Source organism: Schistocerca cancellata, chromosome 2 (genome assembly GCF_023864275.1).
Source record: "Schistocerca cancellata isolate TAMUIC-IGC-003103 chromosome 2, iqSchCanc2.1, whole genome shotgun sequence".
Lineage (NCBI taxonomy): Eukaryota > Metazoa > Arthropoda > Insecta > Orthoptera > Acrididae > Schistocerca > Schistocerca cancellata.
Genome location: NC_064627.1, coordinates 198,478,340 through 198,503,787, shown reverse-complemented (window position 1 = coordinate 198,503,787; position 25,448 = coordinate 198,478,340). Strand labels below are relative to the sequence as shown.

The 25,448-nt window shown below is 45.8% G+C and overlaps 1 protein-coding gene across 1 annotated transcript in view; it reads right to left on the bottom strand.

Moving 5' to 3' along the window:
- The window catches only part of LOC126161517 (diacylglycerol kinase eta), a 641,720-nt gene that overhangs the window by 439,051 nt on the left and 177,221 nt on the right, over positions 1 to 25,448 (bottom strand). The window contains exon 2 of the mRNA XM_049917424.1: positions 4,881 to 4,961. The gene's annotated coding sequence lies outside the window, so the exon portion shown is untranslated. The remainder of the gene's footprint in view (positions 1 to 4,880; positions 4,962 to 25,448) is intronic.

Here is a 25,448-nt window from a genome sequence, read left to right as displayed (position 1 = left end):
GCTGGGAACGTGACGGATGAACGTGCCGGAAAGGTAGGGCGACCGCGTACGGCAACCACAGAGGGCAACGCGCAGCTAGTGCATCAGGTGATCCAACAGCGGCCTCGGGTTTCCGTTCGCCGTGTTGCAGCTGCGGTCCAAATGACGCCAACGTCCACGTTGAAACGTCCCCTTAGAACAATTTTTCATGTGAAACGTCCACTTAGAACAATTATACAAGCCTGTGCTTAACCTGACACACAATATTATTTAGCGCAACGCAATCTGACTTTCAATAACCCCTACAAAACAATGGCCCTGACTAACTTTAACCTATACCTTTTACAAATCACTTACCTCACAAAAATCTTCGCTACTCAAGCTACTGCAAAACAGCGAGCGCCACTACTGCCAGCTAAATAAAAGATTCAAACTACTGAAGGTACTAACTACTGATAGGGATAGTTAGCAAATGAAAGATATTAATAGAGAACAAACAATGTATTTACCTTAATATTCATAATTGACATTCAGTCTTACAGATTATCAAAACTCCGCCATCTCTCTCCCCACGTCCACCACTGCTGGCGGCTCACCTCCAACTGCCCAACGCTATCTGCTGTTCACATCCAGCTATAGCAGTTCATGACAACAATGGCAGGCAACAATGCAAACTAGCCACATACTGCACACAGCACAGCCAGTGATTTTCATACAGAGAGCGCTACGTAACGTTGCCAATAAGAAAACATAAACAGCAAACTTACATAAAGAAAACATAAACAGCCTACTTACAACGTATCGTCTCATGCGCCAGAGTTTACACCTCTATCCATACAAAATTCAAACGCGGCAACCCCTCAGCGCCGCTACCACTGCTGCACAAGAGACATTCGCTAACGATATAGTGCACAGGATTGATGACGGCGATATGCATGTGGGCAGCATTTGGTTTACTGACGAAGCTTATTTTTACCTGGACGGCTTCGTCAATAAACAGAACTGCCGCAATGGGGAACCGAAAAGCCCCATGTTGCAGTCCCAACGTCCCTGCATCCTCAAAAAGTACTGGTCTGGGCCGCCATTTCTTCCAAAGGAATCATTGGTCCATTTTTCAGATCCGAAACGATTACTGCATCACGCTATCTGGACATTCTTCGTGAATTTGTGGCGGTACAAACTGCCTTAGACGACACTGCGAACACCTCGTGGTTTATGCAAGATGGTGCCCGGCCACATCGCACGGCCGACGTCTTTAATTTCCTGAATGAATATTTCGATGATCGTGTGATTGCTTTGGGCTATCCGAAACATACAGGAGGTGGCGTGGATAGGCCTCCCTATTCGCCAGACATGAACCCCTGTGACTTCTTTCTGTGGGGACACTTGAAAGACCAGGTGTACCGCCAGAATCCAGAAACAATTGAACAGCTGAAGCAGTACATCTCAACTGTATGTGAAGCCATTCCGCCAGACACGTTGTCAAAGGTTTCGGGTAATTTCATTCAGAGACTACGCCATATTATTGCTACGCATGGTGGATATGTGGAAAATATCGTACTATAGAGTTTCCCAGACCGCAGCGCCATCTGTTGTTGAAAATTGTAACTACCGTAATTTCGAAAGTTTGTCTGCCTGAAAATGTACTGTTGTCCCAAGCATATTGCAACAAATGGCGTATTTCTATCGCTGCTCGTTTAGTTTTTATTGCCGTTTCAAATATACCGGTCATTTTTGAAACACCCTGTAAATGTTGCGTCGGCCTGCTCAAGCACCAGATCTGTCTCCAGTCGAGCGCATGTGGGACATCATTGGACGACGACTCCAGCGTCATCCACATACAGCATTAATAGTTTTAATATTTACCGACCAATTGCAACAGGCATGAAACTTGATCTCACAAACTGACGTCCGGCACGTGTAAAAACGAGTGCATGTACGTTTTCGTGCTCGCGTTCGACATTCTGACAGTCACACCGCTTATTACTACACGATATCTCACATTTGCAATGGCTTTCGTGTGTACAGTAACCTGTGATTTTGCAATGTTAACCGCTTAAATATGTTACGTTAACAAATCTATTCCCTAATGAGCTGGTGCGTTTTCTGGCGCCAGTTTCCACCGATCGTCATTTTGATCTTTGAGTCGACTTCGATGCTTATTTGTCTTCTGCTCATCTTTGGCGGCGCGGATTCAACGGCAGCGCGTGCGCTCTGCTGGGAGGTGTGTCGGGATCGGCGGTGAGCGAGAGTCAAGTGGGACTGTGTACGTAGGCAGGGCGGCGAGAGGACGAGTCGGACAACGAAGGAGCGGGGCCAGCGGCTACGGCGTGTTGAGTCGTGAGGGCAGATCCACCGCCCATGGTGATTTGGTTTTCCTAGAGGTCGGAAGGATAACCTCCTTCGAGTCTGTTATGAGCTACGCCGACCGATTGAATTGGAGTCGCCGAGTTGCTTCGGTGGGTTACGTGCGGCTTATTTGAATATGCCAGTGTACTAAAAATCCTTTGGAATTGTTTTAGTTGTTTATCACCTACCTCGGTGTCGTGACTAACTATCTTGACGGCAGTTGAGGAAGTGTGGCTACGCCCAACCAACCGACATGAAGTGTGGTTAACGACGTAGCTACAAGTGCAGCGAGTAGTGAGTAACTCCAGCTCTGGCGTTTCAAGACACGCCGAGATACGTCCTCTATTCTACCTTGTAGTTCATTTTGTAGTTGGCGTGTAAATGTGCGGCGAGATAATTCTTGTCGTTTTAACTTTCTTGCACTTCTTGCACTCCGTCTTCAGGCCCCAAGTGGCCTACCGGGACCATCCGACCGCCGTGTCATCCTCATGGAGGATGAGGATAGGAGGGGCGTGGGGTCAGCACACCGCTCTCCCGGTCCTTATGATGGTATTCTTGACCGAAGCCGCTACTATTCGGTCGAGTAACTCTTCAATTGGCATCACGAGGCTGAGTGCACCCCGAAAAAATGGCAATAGCGCATGGCGGCCTGGATGGTCACCCATCAAAGTGCCGACCACGCCCGACAGCGCTTAACTGCGGTGATCTCACGGGAACCGGTGTATCCACTGCGGCATGATTTTTAGCGAACTTATCAATCGAAGTTTAAGGGCTGGCACTGGCCAAGTAACTCATGGAGGCTAATTTGTTTCTATTCAGTTGTATTGATCACTTGTTCTCTAGATAAGATTTTGTAGTTTATGTCTCAGAATGTTGTCTGCCGTTGATGTGCCGGCCGGAGTGGCCGAGCGTTTCTAGGCGCTACAGTCTGGAACCGCGCGACCGCTACCGTCGCAGGTTCGAATCCTGCCTCGGGCATGGACGTGTGTGATGTCCTTAGATTAGTTAGGTTTAAGTAGTTCTTAGTTCTAGGGGCCTAATAACCTCATATGTTAAGTCCCATAGTGCTCAGATCCTTCTGAACCATTTTTTTTATGTGTGTTGTGTTACAGATAATTGGAAGCGGTCGATGCGAGCATACTGGGAGCAGAGCGCTACGGGGGCAGAGAGATATTTAAGACCCTGTCCTCTCCTTTACATCTTGGGTTGTGTTGTCACTGTTGCGTGATTCCATCTTTCCGGTGGAGAATTATAGCATCCGAAGTTCAATTGCAGTGCAAAGTTGAGTACATTTGTGGGACATTTCCTGTCTTGTGGATCTTTTGTATTGATTTGAATCCTTGGTCTGCTCGCGTCTATTACTAATTCACACGCAATATTGAAGCGACTTCATTTTAGGGGTATTGTCATATGGTCATGTTGTAGTTGTAATCATTCTAAGAATATTGTTGATTAATCAACTAAGTGCAGCGCGGGATTAGCCCAGTGGTCTAAGGCGCTGCAGACATGGACTGTGCGGCTGGTCCCGGCGGAGGTTCGATTCCTCCCTCGGGCATGGGTGTGTGTGTTTGTCCTTAGGATAATTTAGGTTAAGTAGTGTGTAAGCTCATGGACTGATGACCTTAGCAGTTGAGTCCGATAAGATTTCACACATTTGAACATCTGAATCAACTAAATAAATTTGAAGATTGGCTTGGTCAAAATTAAAGCACCTCCTTAATTGTTTCAGTCATTTGTATCTAGTTTTATTTAGGGAAGTTGGCTAGCCAAACCTTAAAAGATCTGTGTTCTTACCCTTAATCTGTTCCTCAAGTGACTGGAAGTAATGAGAGTTCTGATGGGAATTGTATGGACATTTGTAGTATTTAAGTAAAACTTTACCTGAGTATATTTACCTAGTCATATTCAAATGTCCAGTTTAATGGGTCTTGTTCCGGTTAAAGAAATTTATTTGTTATTTGTCCATGTGATCTGGCCTTGTAAGGCAGTCTCCTATATTACTGTGATTGTGATTTTATAATGCTTTTGTTTGTAATAAAATACGTAGCAACTACAACGGATTACTATCGTGATTTTGGTGTATCGTTACCATTACCACATTTCACCTAAATTTCATTACTCTAAATTATGTCTTTTTTGGTGTTGCGATGTTATTTTCCGTCAGTGGATAAACTGAGGTGTCCAGACGTGAAGTTTGGACGCTCCATCTGCCGAGTATTAATGTGACGCCTGCGGCTGAGCGCCAGGTCGCCTGGTGTAATTATCCGACGGGGCGTTTATCTCGGCAGCGTCGCGACAGTGGACTGGCCGGAGTGACGGAGTGGGCATTAATGTGAGTGATCTGCCGCGTGGCGGCGCTAGGGTTTACGAGCGACGGCAGCGCCGGTCACGTGGACAGTCGCTGCACGCCACGCCAGCCCAGCAATTAGTCGGAGAGCAGGGCCAGGGCTGGGCGCAGTTGCGCCACACCGTCCGCTGTTTCATCGGACTGGCCCGCCTCTTCTCTCCTCTCCTCTCCTCGCCACGCTCTCTAATTACGCCAGTGTGCTCACCTGGAAACTGTGGTTCGCGTTCTTGATGCTGCACTCGGCGAAGCTCAGGTCCGTCAGGTCGATCTCATCGAAAATCACAGCCTGCAACAGAAAAGGAAACATGTGTAAGCGACTCGGAAATAATCTGCACGCCAAAGGTTCGCAGAAGCGCCCACTGGAAGGTTTCTCGCGAACAGCTGGACACACAACGAAGACGTCGGATGTTCCCGACGGATTCTGGAACAAAACGGTTCTCCGACTGTGCGAACGTGGAGACACGAGACGCAGACCATTAGCCGCAGTTGACGGAACCGGCGGTCGCACATATCCCAGGTTGGCGCAGACAAACGGATTTCTGCCACGGACCACGTTCACGAAACCCACTAGTTTCCCTGTGGTTTTCACATAACAGCAAGTTTTAGTTGCTTCAGATGTGGTGGAGGAAGCCGGCCGGTGTGGCCGAGCGGTTCTAGGCGCTTTAGTCTGGAACTGCGCGACCGCTACGGTCGCAGGTTCGAATCCTGCCTCGGGTATGGATGTGTGTGATGTCCTTAGGTTAGTTAGGCTTAAGTAGTTCTAAGTTCTAGGGGACTGATTACCTCAGATGTTAAGTCCCATAGTGCTCAGAGCCATTTGAACCATTTGTGGTGGAGGAGCGGACCCACAACCACATTAAAAACCTTCACTGAGTTGACAAAAGTCATGGGATACCTCCTGATATTGTGTCGGCCCTCCTTTTGTCCGTCGTAGTGCAGCAGCTCAACGTAGCATGGACTCAACAAGTCGTTGGAAGTCCCCTGAAGAAATACTGAGCCATGCTGCCTCTATGGCCATCCATAAATGCGAAACTGTTACCAGTGAAGGATTTTTGCGCACAAACTGACCTTTCGATTATGTCCCATAATAGTTCGCTGGGATCCATGTCGGGCGATCTGGGTGACCAGATCATTCGCTCGAACTGTCCAGAATGTTTTTCAAACCAATTACAAACGGTTCAGGCCCAGTGACATGACATCGTTCATTGGGAACATGAAGTCTGTGAATGGCTGAAGATGGCGTCCAAGTAGCCGAACACAACCATTTGCAGTCAACGATCGGTTCAGTTGGGCCATGTGAACACAGACCACGCCATTGTGGAGCCACCACCAGCTTGCACAGTGCCTTGTTGACTTTGTGGGGTCTGCACCACACTCGATCCCTATCATCAGCTCTTACCAACTGGAATCTGGCTTATCTCACCAGGCCACGGTTTGTCAGTCATCTAAGGTCCAACCGACATGGTCATGAGCCCAGGAAAGACGCTGCTGGCTAAATAGTACTATTAGCAAAGGCACTTTCGTCGGTCGTCTGCTGCCAAAGTCCATTAACGCACCACTTCGCCTTATGCCCCACTTTGATTTCTGCGGTTATTTTAGACAGTGTTGCTGGTCTGTTAACACTGACAAATCTACGCAAACTTCTCTGCTCTCGGTCGTTAAGGGAAGGCTGTCGACCACAGCGTTGTCCATGGTGAGAGGTTATGCCTGAAATTTGGTATTCTCAGCACACTCTTGACACTGTGGATATCGGAATATTGAATTCCCTAACGGTTCCTGAAATGGAATGTTCTATGCCTCGATCACCAACTAGCATTCCACATTCGAAGTCTGTTATTTCCCGTCGTGATTACAAATGACACCACCGCCAATGAATTGCCCTTTCATACCTTGATTACGTGGTGCTACTGCCATCTGCAAATGTGCACACTGCTATCCCATGACTTTGTCATCTCGATGTACACAACTTTACCGCAAAATACCTCATTTCTCGATAGGGGTCCACGAACATTACGCTAACAAGAATGTAAAAAACAGAGATTGCAAAGAGATGGTTGAAAAATTTCTAGATTATATTCCAACAATGACCCGAAATGTAAGGAAAATACCAGCTGCAGTAGTGTTCTGTAAAACTGCGGGAGAACTGCCGGATGTCTACAACTTACTGCTACGATATTTCGGCGCAGAGTCTTCTTCACTGAGTTCACACATTTACGACCCCGCTGGAACATGCATGGTGTATCCAGAAATACAATTATACGAAAATTGTGGGCAAAACGTCAAATTTTTGGACCTCCATCGCCAGTGAATCAGTGAAAATATGACTGAGTCCCTCGTAACGGCGGCTTCCAGTTAAATTCTGCATGGAATCCTGTTATAGAAAACTTCGGGCTCAGCACAGCGGCGTTGTTCTGTGATTTTACCGTACGAAGACAATCGATTTGGTACCGATGAGGCGAGCTTCCACCACGGAGCGCGCGCGGCGCGGCACACACACTTGCAGCAGAAGCCCTTACGCAACGCCAACTGGATACTCCACACCGGCGGGGTCTTCAATACGTCAGCTCGGTGCATTTTCGTCAGTATTCACTTGAAGATTCCCAGAAGACACCACGCCGAAATATCGTGGCAGCAAATGGCAGGCATCCGGTAGTTCTCCCGAAATGTTGTGGAACGATCTGTACGCCAGGAAAGTTTTAAATTTCACAGCTACAATATTATTTATAATGATGATGGATGAAACTGTGAAAGAGACGATGTATGTAAAGTCTGCAGAATGCTAAATAGGTCGCTGAGGAGAAAGTCATTGACTGGATGCAAACTGACTTAATTATTTCAATATTACGCATTTCAGACATTGCATCATTGGATATCCTGCACCATCACGTTGCGCATAGATACAGAAGTCACATGTTGTGGTAGTAACGATCCTAAGTAGGCAAAATAAGTTCATATAGGAAGGAAGGTGAAGTTATTGTTGTTTCCCAGTGGTATTGTGGTTCAAAATCGCTCTAAGCACTATGGGGCTTAACATCTGAGGTCATCAGTCCCCTGGACTTAGAACTACTTAAACCTAACTAAGGACATCACACATATCCATGCCTGAGGCAGGATTCGAACCTGCGACCGTAGCAGCAGCGCGGTTCCGGACTGAAGCGCCTAGAACCGCTCGGCCACAGCTGGCGGCGGTATTGTGGTGCGAAGACCTATAGGTAATGATGTACAAGAACAGAAAGCCATATTAAATGAAAAATCGAAAAATGTGAAACCGAATGCAGCGTGGAGAAAATCGCGAGTACGGTGATAACCAGAGGAGACAGAGAAGGTAGGGGACAAATTAATATTAAACGAAAATGGATTCTAATTGTGAATAACTTGAAACATCTAGGAAGTGTGATAGTAGAGAATGCAAGAATGAAGGTAGTGTAAGTAGGCTGTTTAGGTTTTTATATTGGTAACGCTACGTAGCGCTCTGTATGAAAATCACTGGCTGTGCTGTGTGCAGTCTGTGGCTGGTTTGCATTGTTGTTGGCTATTGTAGTGTTGGGCAGCTGGATGTTAACAGCGCGTGGCGGTGCGCAGTTGGAGGTGAACCACCAGCAGTGGTGGATGTGGGGAGAGAGATGGCGGAAATTTGAAAGCCGATGATCTGGACGTGTGTCCATCAGAGACAATACATTTGTAAGACTGTATGTCATGAATATTGTGACTTTTGAACACTATTAAGGTAAATACATTGTTTGTTCTCTATCAAAATCTTTCATTTGCTAACTATGCCTATCAGTAGTTTGTGCCTTCAGTAGTTTGAATCTTTTATTTAGCTGGCACTAGTGGCGCTCGCTGTATTGCAGTAGTTCTAGTAACGAAGATTTTTGTGAGGTAAGTGATGCACACGCTTCTGTTGTTCGTAGTATATGGACAATATGTGAGAAGTAGGGACTGATAGTGTTTGCACGTGTGTTAATAATTCAGCAAGGGACTGGTTAACAGCATTGCTGGTTCTAAGGACAATTAGATAAAAACTTTATGAGTGCACAAGTGGTGGTTTATGGGCTTGCTATATAGTACAAGACTCTTCGATGGTGATTGTGCACCTGCACAGTCGCAACAGATGGCTGCTGGCCATCTCTACAAGGACTACATTGGGTCTGCATCTTTGATGACCCACCAATACCATTATTTCTACAAGGACTGCAGTGGGTCTGCACCTCCGGTGGCCCACCAATAACATAATCTCTACCAGGACTACAGTGGGTCTGCTCTGTGATGACCTACCTACCAATATTCTTCACAACTTCGACTGACTCTGCTGTGGGTTTGCTCTGTTGTGGCCCATTACCTATCTGCATGTCAAGAGTCAGCACTGTCTTACCGTTGGAAAGACAACAATACTTCGTCAAGACTGTATGGAATTCCACTACTCCCGTGTGCATTTTCTTTTACTGCTCAGACTTTGAGAAAAAAAAAACCACTGCAATTTTACTGTGATGAATGATCAGGACTGTCTTTATGGACTGTGAGAAAATTTTAGCTTTTGACCAACATTGTATCAATAAGTGTGTGCATTTGATTTCTTTGTTACTGTAATTATGAAAAATTTTTTCAAATCTGTATTGGCCACTGCCCAAAACCATATGTAAATTTTTTTGTGGGGAGCATGGGGGCTATGTAAGTAGGCTGTTTAGGTTTTTATATTGGTAACGCCACGTAGCGCTCTGTATGAAAATCACTGGCTGTGCTGTGTGCAGTCTGTGGCTGGTTTGCATTGTTGTTGGCTATTGTAGTGTTGGGCAGCTGGATGTTAACAGCGCGTAGCGGTGCGCAGTTGGAGGTGAGCCGCTAGCAGTGGTGGATGTGGGGAGAGAGATGGCGGAAATTTGAGAGCCGATGATCTGGACGTGTGTCCATCAGAGACAATACATTTGTAAGACTGTATGTCATGAATATTGTGACTTTTGAACACTATTAAGGTAAATACATTGTTTGTTCTCTATCAAAATCTTTCATTTGCTAACTATGCCTATCAGTAGTTTGTGCCTTCAGTAGTTTGAATCTTTTATTTAGCTGGCAGTAATGGCGCTCGCTGTATTGCAGTAGTTCGAGTAACGAAGATTTTGTGAGGTAAGTGATTTGTGAAAGGCATAGGTTAATGTTTGTCAGGGCCATCCTTTTGTAGGGATTATTGAAAGTCATATTCCGTTGCGCTAAAAATATTGTGTGTCAGTTTAAGCACAGTCATGTATGATTGTTCTAAGGGGACGTTTCAGTAGAAGTTAGGAAAAGGGTACAGCAGAGAAATGCATTTTACCAGTGTGAGAGGGGGTTAGGCTGGGGAAGTTAGTTGCCAATGAAATGTAAAGAAGTGTTGTGTAGGGCGTACTTCACACCCATACTGACAAAGGCATCAGAGAACTGAAAAGTAACAAGAAAAGGAGAGTGGAATCGAAGTCAGTGAAATGATATCCTAAGAAGTATGTTAGGGAAATCGAGAAGAGAGAGTAAGAAATAAGATGCTGGGAACGCAACTGGAGTAGAAAATCTGAATGAGTGAATTGAGAAGAACAGGTTAAAGTGGTTTGAACATGCAAAGAGAGTGGGAGATGGAAGAATGTGAAAACAAATGATGGAGACCAGTTGAAGACAAGAGGGAGCCCTTGAGCAAGATGAATTATGTCAGTACAGACCAATTTAGACCAGTTTAAGAACATATCAGTTACCGAAATAATTCAAAAGCCAAGATCGCTTAAGTACTGTTTACTGGATAATCGGTTTCAACACACTAAGGGTGTCATAATCGCATCTGAATGTAGATTTACTTTTATAAACCATTTGGGTATAACAATACATAAGGCAGACCAGCTGATATAAAATCATTGTCACAAAAAATTAAAAAAAACAGCTGCTCTCTTGGTCCTTCTTTTCCATAAAATATGTAAAACCGAAGTCCCAAGATAAAAATATTTGGTTCATGACTGCTGCTCGACTAGTTGTCATGTGTGGCTTATGAGCAGTCGCTCGACCATGAAATCCGAGTTTTCTCACTTGCCGCCTAACTACACTCCTGGAAATTGAAATAAGAACACCGTGAATTCATTGTCCCAGGAAGGGGAAACTTTATTGACACATTCCTGGGGTCAGATACATCACATGATCACACTGACAGAACCATAGGCACATAGACACAGGCAACATAGCATGCACAATGTCGGCACTAGTACAGTGTATATCCACCTTTCGCAGCAATGCAGGCTGCTATTCTCCCATGGAGACGATCGTAGAGATGCTGGATGTAGTCCTGTGGAACGGCTTGCCATGCCATTTCCACCTGGCGCCTCAGTTGGACCAGCGTTCGTGCTGGACGTGCAGACCGCGTGAGACGACGCTTCATCCAGTCCCAAACATGCTCAATGGGGGACAGATCCGGAGATCTTGCTGGCCAGGGTAGTTGACTTACACCTTCTAGAGCACGTTGGGTGGCACGGGATACATGCGGACGTGCATTGTCCTGTTGGAACAGCAAGTTCCCTTGCCGGTCTAGGAATGGTAGAACGATGGGTTCGATGACGGTTTGGATGTACCGTGCACTATTCAGTGTCCCCTCGACGATCACCAGTGGTGTACGGCCAGTGTAAGAGATCGCTCCCCACACCATGACGCCGGGTGTTGGCCCTGTGTGCCTCGGTCGTATGCAGTCTTGATTGTGGCGCTCACCTGCACGGCGCCAAACACGCATACGCCCATCATTGGCACCAAGGCAGAAGCAACTCTCATCGCTGAAGACGACACGTCTCCATTCGTCCCTCCATTCACGCCTGTCGCGACACCACTGGAGGCGGGCTGCACGATGTTGGGGCATGAGCGGAAAACGGTCTAACGGTGTGCGGGACCGTAGCCCAGCTTCATGGAGACGGTTGCGAATGGTCCTCGCCGATACCCCAGGAGCAACAGTGTCCCTAATTTGCTGGGAAGTGGCGGTGCGGTCCCCTACGGCACTGCGTAGGATCCTACGGTCTTGGCGTGCATCCGTGCGTCGCTGCGGTCCGGTCCCAGGTCGACGGGCACGTGCACCTTCCGCCGACCACTGGCGACAACATCGATGTACTGTGGAGACCTCACGCCCCACGTGTTGAGCAATTCGGCGGTACGTCCACCCGGCCTCCCGCATGCCCACTATACGCCCTCGCTCAAAGTCCGTCAACTGCACATACGGTTCACGTCCACGCTGTCGCGGCATGCTACCAGTGTTAAAGACTGCGATGGAGCTCCGTATGCCACGGCAAACTGGCTGACACTGACGGCGGCGGTGCACAAATGCTGCGCAGCTAGCGCCATTCGACGGCCAACACCGCGGTTCCTGGTGTGTCCGCTGTGCCGTGCGTGTGATCATTGCTTGTACAGCCCTCTCGCAGTGTCCGGAGCAAGTATGGTGGGTCTGACACACCGGTGTCAATGTGTTCTTTTTTCCATTTCCAGGAGTGTATTATAGTACTTGCAGTAGATCCTGATGCAGGCTGGAATTCCTGTGCAATGGTCTGGATAGATGTCAGCCTATTACACATTACGACCCTCTTCAACTGTCGGCGGTCTCTGTCAGTTAACAGACGAAGTCGGCCTGTACGCTTTTGTGCTGTCCCTTCACGTTTCCACTTCACTATCACATCGGAAACAGTGGATATAGGGATGTTTTGGAGTATGGAAATCTCGCGTACAGACGTATGACACAAGTGACACCGAATCACCTGACCACGTTCGAAGTCCGTGAATTCCGCGGAGGGCCCCATTCTGCTTTCTCAAGATGTCTAATGACTACTGAGGTCGCTGATATGAAGTACCTGGCAATAGGTGGCAGCACAATGCACTTAATACAAAAAAGTATGTTTTTGTGGGTGTCCGGGTACTTTTGATCACAAAGTGTATATTGATTTACAGAGCGCGTAAGCCACTGATTTCCACGTTCTATGATAAGGCATAGCCGTCTAACATCTCGTCGCCTACTCCTCTTTTCACCGTCCTTCAACCACTTTCCTCATTTTCTCAAGACAGTGATGCGTGAAGAAGCGGCCAGCTTCGTCGAGATGCGTGTCCCCAGGTGCTGGCCCATAGCCATCTCGCTTTTCTCGTCGTCGCTTATGTCATTGGATTTCCCCTTTTGCGGCCCGTATCGTTACTGGAATAACGATCACGCACCCTTCTCGTAGACCACAAAGGCTCGATAGCATTGAGATCTGGTGACTGTGTTGGCCAAGAGAAATTCGAGAATTTACCCTAGTGCTTACAAAAACACTCCTCGACTATGTGAGCTGTGTGAAGAGGGGTCCTGTGGCCTTGGAATACAGCAACACCACTGGGGAAGAAATATTGTACCTCGAAATGAAATTGATGGCGTGATTAGAACTTCACCAGAGGGTCATTAAGAATGGGTCCGGAGTCTGCAATGATATGTATGGAATATTAATAATTTAGTGTCTCTCTCTTTGTAAGCGGCCTCACATGAACGCACAGGTATCTCTCCAGTCATGTTGCGGATCTGGCTTCGGTCATTGTGTTACAGTAGTCGAATATCTCATCGAATACGGCACGTAATAATGTATGTAAACGTAGAATATTGTCTACTAATGCTGCCGACCTTCTACGTTTACATACATTATTACTTGTGGAACTCAGCGAGTTCTTCGACTCTGACGATGATGGATATTGTGGTGAGTTGTCTGATCCAAACTATGCGAAACTGGCTTCACTATTGGAACTGTGCAAAAATGAAAATAAAATAAAGGAATTTTTTAATTCATTCAATGATGGACAGCCTGGTAATGTATTTTGAGAAAAACGATTTTAAATCATCTGCACAAAATTCTGCTGTCTGGGATTAGCGAGTCCAGAACTAAAGTTTTGAATAACTTACCATATTTAAAATACTCAGGTGCAAGCAACTTCATTCCATTTCCCATGAGGTCAAAAAGGTGTAGGGGAAAGGGGGTGTGGGACGGTGTATGGGGTGGGGGGCGGGTATGGAATGTTGACACCCAGAGTGCTGCATTGCTTGGATGAAGCTGCTGCGTCCGCACTGTGCTGAATGAAAACTATCACAGGTCTCAGCTCTCCACGTCGTCGGTTCTGAAGGCCGCCTAGTAGTTCAGAAAGTGTTTGTCAGTACGCTTCAAAATGTTGTTGACGTTTCAGGTTTCCTGCAATCGCCCGCGAACAAACACTTTCGTTTGGCCCCAGGACATAATTGCCTTGGCAAATCTGAATGCCGCAACTACATAAATTGCTATTTAGAGCTTACATGTTTTCTCGTGTCCTATTTTGAAATAAAAAAAATCCAGTAACCGTCAGACGAAGCGAAACTGTTTAGTTTTGCAAACGTTGTACCTCGCTGTCGCGGAACAGGAAACAACAACGGGACGAGGATTATTTTCAAATTTGACGCTTGTGCTTAAAAATACATATTTTTTTTAAATATTTGTCTTTCTCCTCAAATGCCTCAAATCTATCTATCTATCGTCCCGATAAAAAAACCTTCAGTTTCTTGAAACAATCTTGAAACATTTGAAGCAGTTCAAATAGTTGCTAAAACGTACTATACCTCTTACCGACAGCCTAGCAAACATAGAGCCTGTTGACAGATACAGGAATTAGTGCAGCGAGACTGAATACCGTAACGTTCATGTCCACCAAAACAAATTCAAAATATATCATTTTAAAAAGCAGATAAATATTCTCTTGACGCCTTCCTAACAAACGATCGTCATTTATACCTTATCGACTGCGTAAGCGCCGACAAATGTGGCTTGAATAAAAAAAAATATGGTACTGGCTCCAATTGGGAGTATCACTCCAAGTAAATTCATGAGACGTCTAACAGATCTGCCATGCTACAAAAACAGGTCAGGACACTGTTTCAGAAGAAACCAATAAGGCACGGCATATTTAAAAGCAGGTATTAAAATTCATGGAGAAGAAGTAAAAACTTTGAGATTCGCCGATGACATTGTAATTCTGTCAGAGACAGCAAAGGACTTGGAAGAGCTGTTGAACGGAATGGACAGTGTCTTGAAAGGAGGATATAAGATGAACATCAACAAAAGCAAAACGAGGATAATGGAATGTAGTCAAATTAAGTCGGGTGATGCTGAGGGAATTAGATTAGGAAATGAGACAAAGTAGTAAAGGAGTTTTGCTATTTAGGGAGTAAAATAACCGATGATGGTCGAAGTAGAGAGGATATAAAATGTAGACTGGCAATGGCAAGGAAAGCGTTTCTCAAGAAGAGAAATTTGTTAACATCGAATATAGATTTAGGTGTCAGGAAGTCGTTTCTGAAAGTATTTGTATGGAGTGTAGCCATGTATGGAAGTGAGACATGGACGATAACTAGTTTGGACAAGAAGAGAATAGAAGCTTTCGAAATGTGATGCTACAGAAGAATGCTGAAGATAAGGTGGGCAGATCACGTAACTAATGAGGAGGTATTGAATAGGATTGGGGAGAAGAGAAGTTTGTGGCACAACTTGACTAGAAAAAGGGATCGGTTGGTAGGACATGTTCTGAGGCATCGAGGGATCACAAATTTAGCATTGGAGGGCAGCGTGGAGGGTAAAAATCGTAGAGGGAGACCAAGAGATCAATACACTAAGCAGATTCAGAAGGATGTAGGTTGCAGTAGGTACTGGGAGATGAAGAAGCTTGCACAGGATAGAGTAGCATGGAGAGCTGCATCAAACCAGTCTCAGGACTGAAGACCACAACAACAACAACATTTAAAAGCACGCAGAAGGCTTGCAGATGCTTGTCACTTAATGCAGACTTCAATGTTTGATGCATTTAATAGTTTCCACAACGAATCTCTGTCCTGAAGTCTGTCAGAAAACTCAAAGAGATTCCAGTCCTATGTGAAATACATCAGCAGTAAGACACAGTACCTTCATTCCGGGACAGAAATGGTAATGTTACCAAGGACAGAGCTACTAATGCGAAGTTACTAGACGGAGTTTCCCGAAATTTCTTCACCAATGAAGATGCAGCAAATATTCCAGAATGCGAATCAAGAACAGCTGTCAACATGCGTAATTTGGAATCACTTACTCTTGCTGTAGTGAAGCAAACTTAAATCACTTAATAAAGTCTTCAGTTCCGTATCGTATACCAATCAGATTCCTTTCAGAGTATTTCGATGAAATAGCTCCAATTTCAGCAGTTATGTACAACCGCTTGCTAAATGAAAGATCCGTACCTGAATACCAGAAAGTTTCACAGGTGACACCATGACAGATGAAAGCAAATCCGCTGAATTATAGATCCATATCACTGAAATGGATTTGCAGTGGGGTTTTAGAACATCCCTCGGAGAAAAAGATCTTCTGACACATAACTAGCACGATTTCAGAAAATATAGTTCTTGTAAAGCACAACTGGCTCTTTATTCGCACAAAGTTCTCAGTTTTATCGACAGAGAATCTCAGATTAATTCCATAATTACAAATTTCCAGAAATCTTTTGTCACCGTTCCTCACAAGTGGCTTTTAGTCAAATTGTGTGGCTATGGAGTATCGTCTCAGTTTCGCGTCTGAATTCGTGATTTCGTCATGAAGTTCACAGTTCGTAATAACAAAATGGAAGTCATCTTCTGAAACCGATATGAGGTTCCTCAAGAAAGTGTTGTAGATTTTCTGCTGTTCTTAAAATGTATAAACGGCTTAGGAGGCAATTTGAGGAGTCCTCTTGAATTCTTTGCAGATGATACTGTCGTCTACCGCCTAGAAGTTTAAAACGAATTACAAACTGATTTAGACAAAATATCTGCATGTGGTGAAGTGTGATAACTGAATGCGAGGTCCTCCGCATGAGTACTAAAAGAATACCGATAAATTTCGGTTACATGACAAATTACACAAATTTAAAGGATGTCGATTCAACTAAATACCTAGGGACTGCAGTTATAAACAACTTAAACTGGTGTGCCGAGTGGTCCTGCCTTCCGAGGACTTTAAAATCCCACCACATCGCATTCGCGGCGCTGTCTGTCGAAGTTATGATCGCTGGCGTCTCTTTTCGTGACTGAGGCTTGCAGCGGCCACAGACGGGGATCTTCATCGGCGAGACGTGCAGTGTAACGGAATTAATCAGCTGTATGGGCAGTCTGTAGCGGCTGTGGTGACAGGTTTTTCCTCCTTGAGTCGCTGAGGCGTGAAATAATTTCGTCGATGTTGTGGCAAGTTTCTATCACACCATCATGGGCAGCAAAATGGTTCAAATGGCTCTGAGCACTATGGGACTTAACATCTATGGTCATCAGTCCCCTAGAACTTAGAACTACTTAAACGTAACTAACCTAAGGACATCACACAACACCCAGCCATCACGAGGCAGAGAAAATCCCTGACCCCGCCGGGAATCGAACCCGGGAACCCGGGCGTGGGAAGCGAGAACGCTACCGCACGACCACGAGATGCGGGCATGAGCAGCCGAGTGGAGATTCATACTATTCAGTGTTCTGCCAAGTGGCGGTAGTGCTTAGCTTATGTTGCTCGGTTGTACGACCGTGTAGCTACTCAGTTGCGAATTGATAGTTTTGTATCCAGCCTGGAAGGCGGCGCGTGGGTTGGATGAATCTCCTTTACTCAAAAATATAAGAATACATAACTTGGAATGAGGTGCGAAACTGAAGCGAAGTGTCCTGGCTGGCTGCACCTGATGAAATGGGCTGAAGCAGACCTCGACAGACCGGCTAGAGCAGGGCTTAACAACTGGCCGGTTTTGAGCGCGAGTACTCGCGTCTGCTCAGGCACGTGCTCGCGAGCAGGTGCAAGGTCGCTGTGTAGGGAGGGAGGGGAAATGCGCGCGCACGTTTGAATGTTATCTCGCGTTCGTAGCAGATTTAACTAGCCATCTGAATGCTTTGAACATTTTACTACAAGGTAAATATCTGCTAATTACTCATTTCATAGATCGAATACGAGCTTTTAAAATGAAATTGACACTTTGGGTGAGTCTGCTGGAAACAGGAAACCTAGCTCATTTTCCTAAATTATCATCCATGCAAGATGTTCACAAAGACTGTGAACGTTATTCACATAGTTTAGTTGATCAGCGCTTTCAAGATCTGACAGCACTAGACAGTGATTTTGATCTGTTCTCTCTATATTCAGCGAATATTTAAGAGATTCGTCCTGAGCTGCAGCAAGAAATTATTGACCTGCAGTGTGACAGAGAATACAGAGACAGCTTTCAGAACAAGAAAAACATTTTGGAATTCTACAGACACTTCCCTCAGGATAGATTTCCTCGTTTGCACAAACTGGCGGCTACAATAATATCAATGCTCTGTTCCACGTATGTTTGTGAACAACTGTTCTCTGCAATGAAATGTAACAAGACGCGCCTGAGAAACGCATTGTCTGATGGAAATTTAAACTGCACGCTGCGCCTAAAATGCACAAGAACAATTATTCCGAACACGGACGCGTGTAACGGTTCACAAATTAATGCGAATGTAGAGGCATACACTAAGCTAATAAAATTATGTGGCATGTGTACATTCTCCTTTATTTGTTTCATTTGTCGCAGTAATAATTCGTGAGTGATATCCCTGCAGGTGGCTGCGGATTTACATTGACTGGCGGCAGCTGTTGTGTGCCCCACGTGACTTTCCCCACTCTCCGCTCTGGTCCGGTAGTGGGGGTAGCGTGCTCGCGCTTCTCCGTGCTCGCGCCTTGCTGCTCACAGCTTGCTCCGCGAGCACGTATGTTGTGAAGCCCTGGGCTAGAGGGTGCTGTCGTCTGTGTCTCTCGTAGTGCCAACTTGAGAAACTATTCTGTGGCATCATTGCTATCGATAACACAGATAGAGCATCAATATTGTCATTCAGCCCAGTTGTCAATCGTGTGATTATTGCCTCAACATGTGTCGGGAGAACACTATCCCATTTTCAAGTGCTCAACCATTTTTTTATGCCAGTAGGCCTCGTCACAACTTAAAAACAAACTGCGCACGTGCATTGTCAACTCAAACCATAAAACATCACAAGCCGGCACATCCTCCGTTCCCGAGATACAGTTATCGGCTGATTATTTATTAATAGTTGTCGGTCCGATGTTCTGCACCGGTCAGCGTTTGTGCTCCTGGTGAGTTTAGGCTTCGCGTCTAGGGAAATTGGTTCTGTCTCGCTTTCGAGTGTTTCTACAATGGGGAAACATTGTGATTGCTAAACTGGGACATTAACATTTTCCATGGGTGCGAAAGATGTTGAAGATCGGGGTCCACTAATTTGTTGTCTGATCCTGCGTACCATCAACTACCATTTTATATTTTTGACCTGGTGGAACTGATTGATTTATTGTAGTGATGTAGTACATCAGTGGTTACACCATTCGGGTAGTGAGGTCAGTGATGTGCAGTGAACTATGCACCGAGGTAGATACTATGCAGTATGCTCCTGGAAGCTGAAGTTTTTTTAGATGCATCTCTCTGCTGTCACTTTGCTTGGTAACTCAGGTAGGAATTGTGAAAGCACCGGCTAGAGTGGGTCATGATCTATCAGCAGCAGTGTAGTGTTTGTTTCCTACTGTGGGAACCGGAAGGCTGACCTCCCAATGGTCCTGCGACGAGTTTGGTGAGCGTATATATTTCCGGTTAATTATGTATTATTGATTTTGGCTCGCTTGCGAGTGTTTTCGCAACGACTTGTGATTGCTGATAAGGTACAGTTGCGTTTCGTTTGCTTTCTCTCACGCAAGCCTAGTGGTGGATAGATTATTGCTAGTCTGGCTTCTTGTATTGGCTATGGTGTTTTTGAGATGTTTGTGGAATCCAATTGATAAGCAGAACTGATTCACTATACCAGTGATTGTGTGACACGAATGGTGAGTTTATTGACGGGGATATGAGTTTCGCAAGCCATTCTAGAGGAAAGGACCAGTAAGTCTCGCTTGTACTTACACTACTGGCCATTAAAATTGCTACACCACGAAGATGACGTGCTACAGACGCGAAATTTAACCGACAGGAAGAAAATACTGTGATATGCAAACAATTAGCTTTTCGGAGCATTCACACAAGGCTGGCGCCGGTGGCGACACCTACAACGTGCTGACATGAGGAATGTTTAAAACCGATTTCTCATACACAAACAGCAGTTGACCGGCGTTGCCTGGTGAAACGTTGTTGTGATGCCTCGTGTAAGCAGGAGAAACGCGTACCATCACGTTTCCGACTTTCATAAAGGTCGGATTGTAGCCTGTCGCGATTGCGGTTTATCGTATCGCGACATCGCTGCTCGCGTTGGTCGAGATCCAATGACTGTTAGCAGAATATGGAATCGATGGGTTCAGGAGGGTAATACGGAACGCCGTGCTGAATCCCAACGGCCTGGTATCACTAGCAGTCGAGATGACAGGCATCTCATCCGCATGGCTGTAACCGATCGTGCAGCCACGTCTCGATCCCTGAGTCAACAGATGGGGAAGTTTGCAAGACGACAACCATCTGCACGAACACTTCGACGACGTTTGCAGCAGCATGGACTATCAGCTCGGAGACCATGGCTGCGGTTACCCTTGACGCTGCATCACAGACAGGAGCACCTGCGATGGTGTACTCAACGAAGAACCTGGGTTCCCGAATGGCAAAACGTCATTTTTTCGGATGAATCCAGGTTCTGTTTACAGCATCATGATGGTCGCATCCGTGTTTGGCGACATCGCGACGAACGCACATTGGAAGCGTGTATCGTCACCGCCATACTGGCGAATCACCCGGCGTGATTGTATGGGGTGCCATTGGTGACACGTCTCGGTCACCTCTTGTTCGCATTGACGGCACTTTGAACAGTGGACGTTACATTTCAGATGTGTTACGACCCGTGGCTCTACCCTCCATTCGATCCCTGCGAAACTCTACATTTCAGCAGGATAATGCACGACCGCATGTTGCAGGTCCTGTACGGGCCTTTGTGGGTACAGAAAATGTTCGACTGCTGCCCTGGCCAGCACATTCTGCAGATCTCTCACCAATTGAATACGTCTGGTCAATGGTGGCCGAGCAACTGGCTCGTCACAATACGCCAGTCACTACTCTTGATGAACTGTGGTATCGTGTTGTATCTGCATGGGCATCTGTACCTGTACACGCCATCTAAGCTCTGTTTGACTCAATGCCCAGGCGTTATTACGGCCGGAGGTGGTTGTTCTGGGTACTGATTTCTCAGGATCTATGCACCCAATTTGCGTGAAAATTTAATCACATGTCAGTTCTAGTATAATATTTTTGTCCAGTGAATATCCGTTTATCATCCGCATTTCTTCTTGGTGTAGCAATTTTAATGGCCAGTAGTGTATATATTGCGCGGAATCTATAGCAGTTGTAGCTGCATTGCACTAATGTGGATTAGATTGTCGCTCGATGGTATTGTCAGAGAACGTGTGGTTTGCGAGAGCCGTATCTGAGCGACTATCAAGTTTGGATTGTTCTGTTTTGTCAATTTATTTTAGTCTATTTTGCTGTCTGTGTATTGAACAAACGTGTGCGAATCTGGTTAGGTTCTTGCCTTGCGCTGGTTTGTTTGCGTTGAATAGTCTCGTCGTGTTTTTAGTACTGTGTGTTGAACACACGTCTGCGTGTTTATTTAAAGTTGTCCTGGTGTGTTGTTCAGTGTTTGTCTCGGGTTTGCCATTGACTTTTGGTTGGTTGTAAGGAACAACGTCCTTGGTGGCTGTGGTATGTAAACCTTTCATGTCCTTGTTGGTTCTGTTAATTGTGCGCACATGCGCGTATTGAAATTATCCCCTTGTGGCGCATGTAATGATCAACGGAACTGCGTTCGTGGTCGAGGTTGTCAGCTTTCCTCAGTGGCTATGCTGAGCTCTTATTAGGAAAAACCTAAAGCGAGAACTGTTGTAATTATTTTAGTGGTAAATTATCTTAGAGCGCGGATTACTACTAACCGTATCGCTGTATGCTTGTTATGTCAGCAAAGGGGTCAAGTCTCCGGTCTAAACCGGAAACCTAGAGTAGCTGGTGCCGATTAGCGTAAGAGCATTATCATCTGGCAGTTGCGTGATATCTTATAAGTGACTACTGGTATAGTTCTAAGTTTTACGGAAAAATATAAGCGCCATTTGGCTGTATGATATGCTTTATTACACTATCTAGAATTTGGTAAAGAAGCAAACAAATGTTCACTTCTGATTTTCCACAAAGGTTCATGGTAACGCACTCACACACTAGTAAAAGTCCAATTCAGAGACGGAGACGTAATCTTCAGCGGTCGAAGTCCACAAGGTCGGCATCCGGAGTGAATTAAACTTCTAGCCCCTAAATAGCTGTCTCCATTCAGTCAGGTTTTGACGTAGTGATACTTCCTGCAGGCCGTGGCTCGAGCTCCCCCTGCAGGAAGTAGTGCTCGGAATGTCTGTTTCCGTTATCTTATATGTAAATAGCCGGTGTTTACCATGGTGCTTTTGGTACGCCTTGGACATAGACAACGCCGTCCTCTGTGGTGTAATATGGGTTCCCGGCCCTTAGGGGCTACCTTGGCTCTGGCATAACAAACTGTGAAGTTGGTTCTGCATGCCATAAAGTGTAAACATTGGCACGTTGCACCTGTTGCAAAGATAATGTAACCAGCTTGTTATATAAGCAGTTACACAACCTCGTTCCCTGACATACTTTAGATTATTTGGTCCAGACTGTGATGTCTCTGTGACGATCTTTGACGATCGTTTTACTTATTTTTATGTTGGTTGCTGCTTAGACACAGTGAAACGAAGTGCAGACCTTTGGTAATATGTTTTATTTCACAGCCTTATGCAATTCGCCAGCCAATTATTATAGCACACAAATGTTTTCACTTTAACTACAGGTTTATATTATCGAAGATAACAAACGATTTTTGACATGTAAGTAAAAAAATCGTGTAATCTACACATTAATTATATTTTCGCCTTCTTTTTCTGCTATTTGTACTTTTATTGCCTTCACTTATTCCAGTTGTAATACTTGAAAATGGCCTAAGGATGAAATATAGACCGTATAATAAAGCATATCATACAGTCAAATGGAGGTCATATCTTCATGCACGTTTTACGTGACTGTGACTTAACATGAAGGAAAAATCATCAATAGTTGCAAGTGACGTTAAGGTGACCAAAGTTAACAAATTGTAAGTGAGCGTTCTAGTGTAAGTTGCTTGGTTGTGGCTTATAGCGTGGCCGCGACTGTTAGTAAATTTTCTTACGTACCTGGAATATGGTAATGTCAGTTACGTACATAATGACTTTACCGTGAATGTTGTTTCTTGATCGTAACGCGCATGCCTTCACATTTAATAGCTGAGACCAGAAATTTTGTCTTTATTTAATGATTACGCGATGTTTTAGACCATTGCTGAACTGACAGCTTTTGTTTGATGTGGTTTCATGGATATAGTTTAGACGTTCCAGTGTATAAATTTTTTACGACGCTGCACAGGCGTTTTATTTCAATTGCTGTCATACAGAACATGATACGTGCAACGATCTAGCCTTTCTTTTAGATAATTATTTCTTATTCTTACACTCCTGGAAATGGAAAAAAGAACACATTGACACCGGTGTGTCAGACCCACCATACTTGCTCCTGACACTGCGAGAGGGCTGTACAAGCAATGATCACACGCACGGCACAGCGGACACACCAGGAACCGCGGTGTTGGCCGTCGAATGGCGCTAGCTGCGCAGCATTTGTGCACCGCCGCCGTCAGTGTCAGCCAGTTTGTCGTGGCATACGGAGCTCCATCGCAGTCTTTAACACTGGTAGCATGCCGCGACAGCGTGAACGTGAACCGTATGTGCAGTTGACGGACTGAGCGAGGGCGTATAGTGGGCATGCGGGAGGCCGGGTGGACGTACCGCCGAATTGCTCAACACGTGGGGCGTGAGGTCTCCACAGTACATCGATGTTGTCGCCAGTGGTCGGCGGAAGGTGCACGTGCCCGTCGACCTGGGACCGGACCGCAGCGACGCACGGATGCACGCCAAGACCGTAGGATCCTACGCAGTGCCGTAGGGGACCGCACCGCCACTTCCCAGCAAATTAGGGACACTGTTGCTCCTGGGGTATCGGCGAGGACCATTCGCAACCGTCTCCATGAAGCTGGGCTACGGTCCCGCACACCGTTAGGCCGTCTTCCGCTCACGCCCCAACATCGTGCAGCCCGCCTCCAGTGGTGTCGCGACAGGCGTGAATGGAGGGACGAATGGAGACGTGTCGTCTTCAGCGATGAGAGTCGCTTCTGCCTTGGTGCCAATGATGGTCGTATGCGTGTTTGGCGCCGTGCAGGTGAGCGCCACAATCAGGACTGCATACGACCGAGGCACACAGGGCCAACACCCGGCATCATGGTGTGGGGAGCGATCTCCTACACTGGCCGTACACCACTGGTGATCGTCGAGGGGACACTGAATAGTGCACGGTACATCCAAACCGTCATCGAACCCATCGTTCTACCATTCCTAGACCGGCAAGGGAACTTGCTGTTGCAACAGGACAATCCACGTCCGCATGTATCCCGTGCCACCCAACGTGCTCTAGAAGGTGTAAGTCAACTACCCTGGCCAGCAAGATCTCCGGATCTGTCCCCCATTGAGCATGTTTGGGACTGGATGAAGCGTCGTCTCACGCGGTCTGCACGTCCAGCAAATGGCATGGCAAGCCGTTCCACAGGACTACATCCAGCATCTCTACGATCGTCTCCATGGGAGAATAGCAGCCTGCATTGCTGCGAAAGGTGGATATACACTGTACTAGTGCCGACATTGTGCATGCTCTGTTGCCTGTGTCTATGTGCCTGTGGTTCTGTCAGTGTGATCATGTGATGTATCTGACCCCAGGAATGTGTCAATAAAGTTTACCCTTCCTGGGACAATGAATTCACGGTGTTCTTATTTCAATTTCCAGGAGTGTATTTCTTCACCTGTACATAATAAATTTGCCCCTACGTTTGCTTTAGGCTGTACATAACAGATTTTACCTGAAGATTTAAAATAAGAATGTTACGGAGGACGGAAAGGTATCGTACATTGCTACTGCCACTACATTCGATATGTTAATTCCCAATAAAATTTTTAAAAGTAAGCCAATACCAGTTTTCACATAATTTCGTTACTTAAAACAATTTTTTCGTTTGATTCGAGATGCTTTTCAGTTTGGACCACTACCTAAACCAGCTGGAGACACTTTTAGTTCTGTGGCTTTCCTTCCATATGCTGGGACCGTGTCTGCCAAGATAGGTAGGGTTTTGAAGAAATATGAAATCAGATGTGTGTTCCGTCCGCCAGCTACGATTAGAACACTTCTTGGCTCTTGAGGAAGCCTGGCGTTTACAAAATACCATGTGAATGCGGTAAAATATACATTGGCCAAACTATTCGTACCGTCAATGACAGACGAGTTGAACATCATCGCCATACGCATTTATTAGAACCTGACAAGTCTGCAGTGGCTGAACACGTGTTTTTCAGAGGGACGTAGGGTGTTATACAATGAGACAGAAGTGGTTGCAAGCGCCCCCCTTTACTGGGATTGTGTTTTGAAAGGGTCTGTCGAAATCAGACGACAGATAATGTCATTAACTGTGATAATTGATACCCGCTAAATGAAACTTGGGATCCTGTATTATCAGATATGAAGAAACATTGGCACCTCGGCCGGTTATGAGTAACAATTTTTAGCGATATATTGTTTTTCGACAGTATTTAACACTGGAAGCGCTGCAACTCCTCTTGCATCAGGAGGCAGC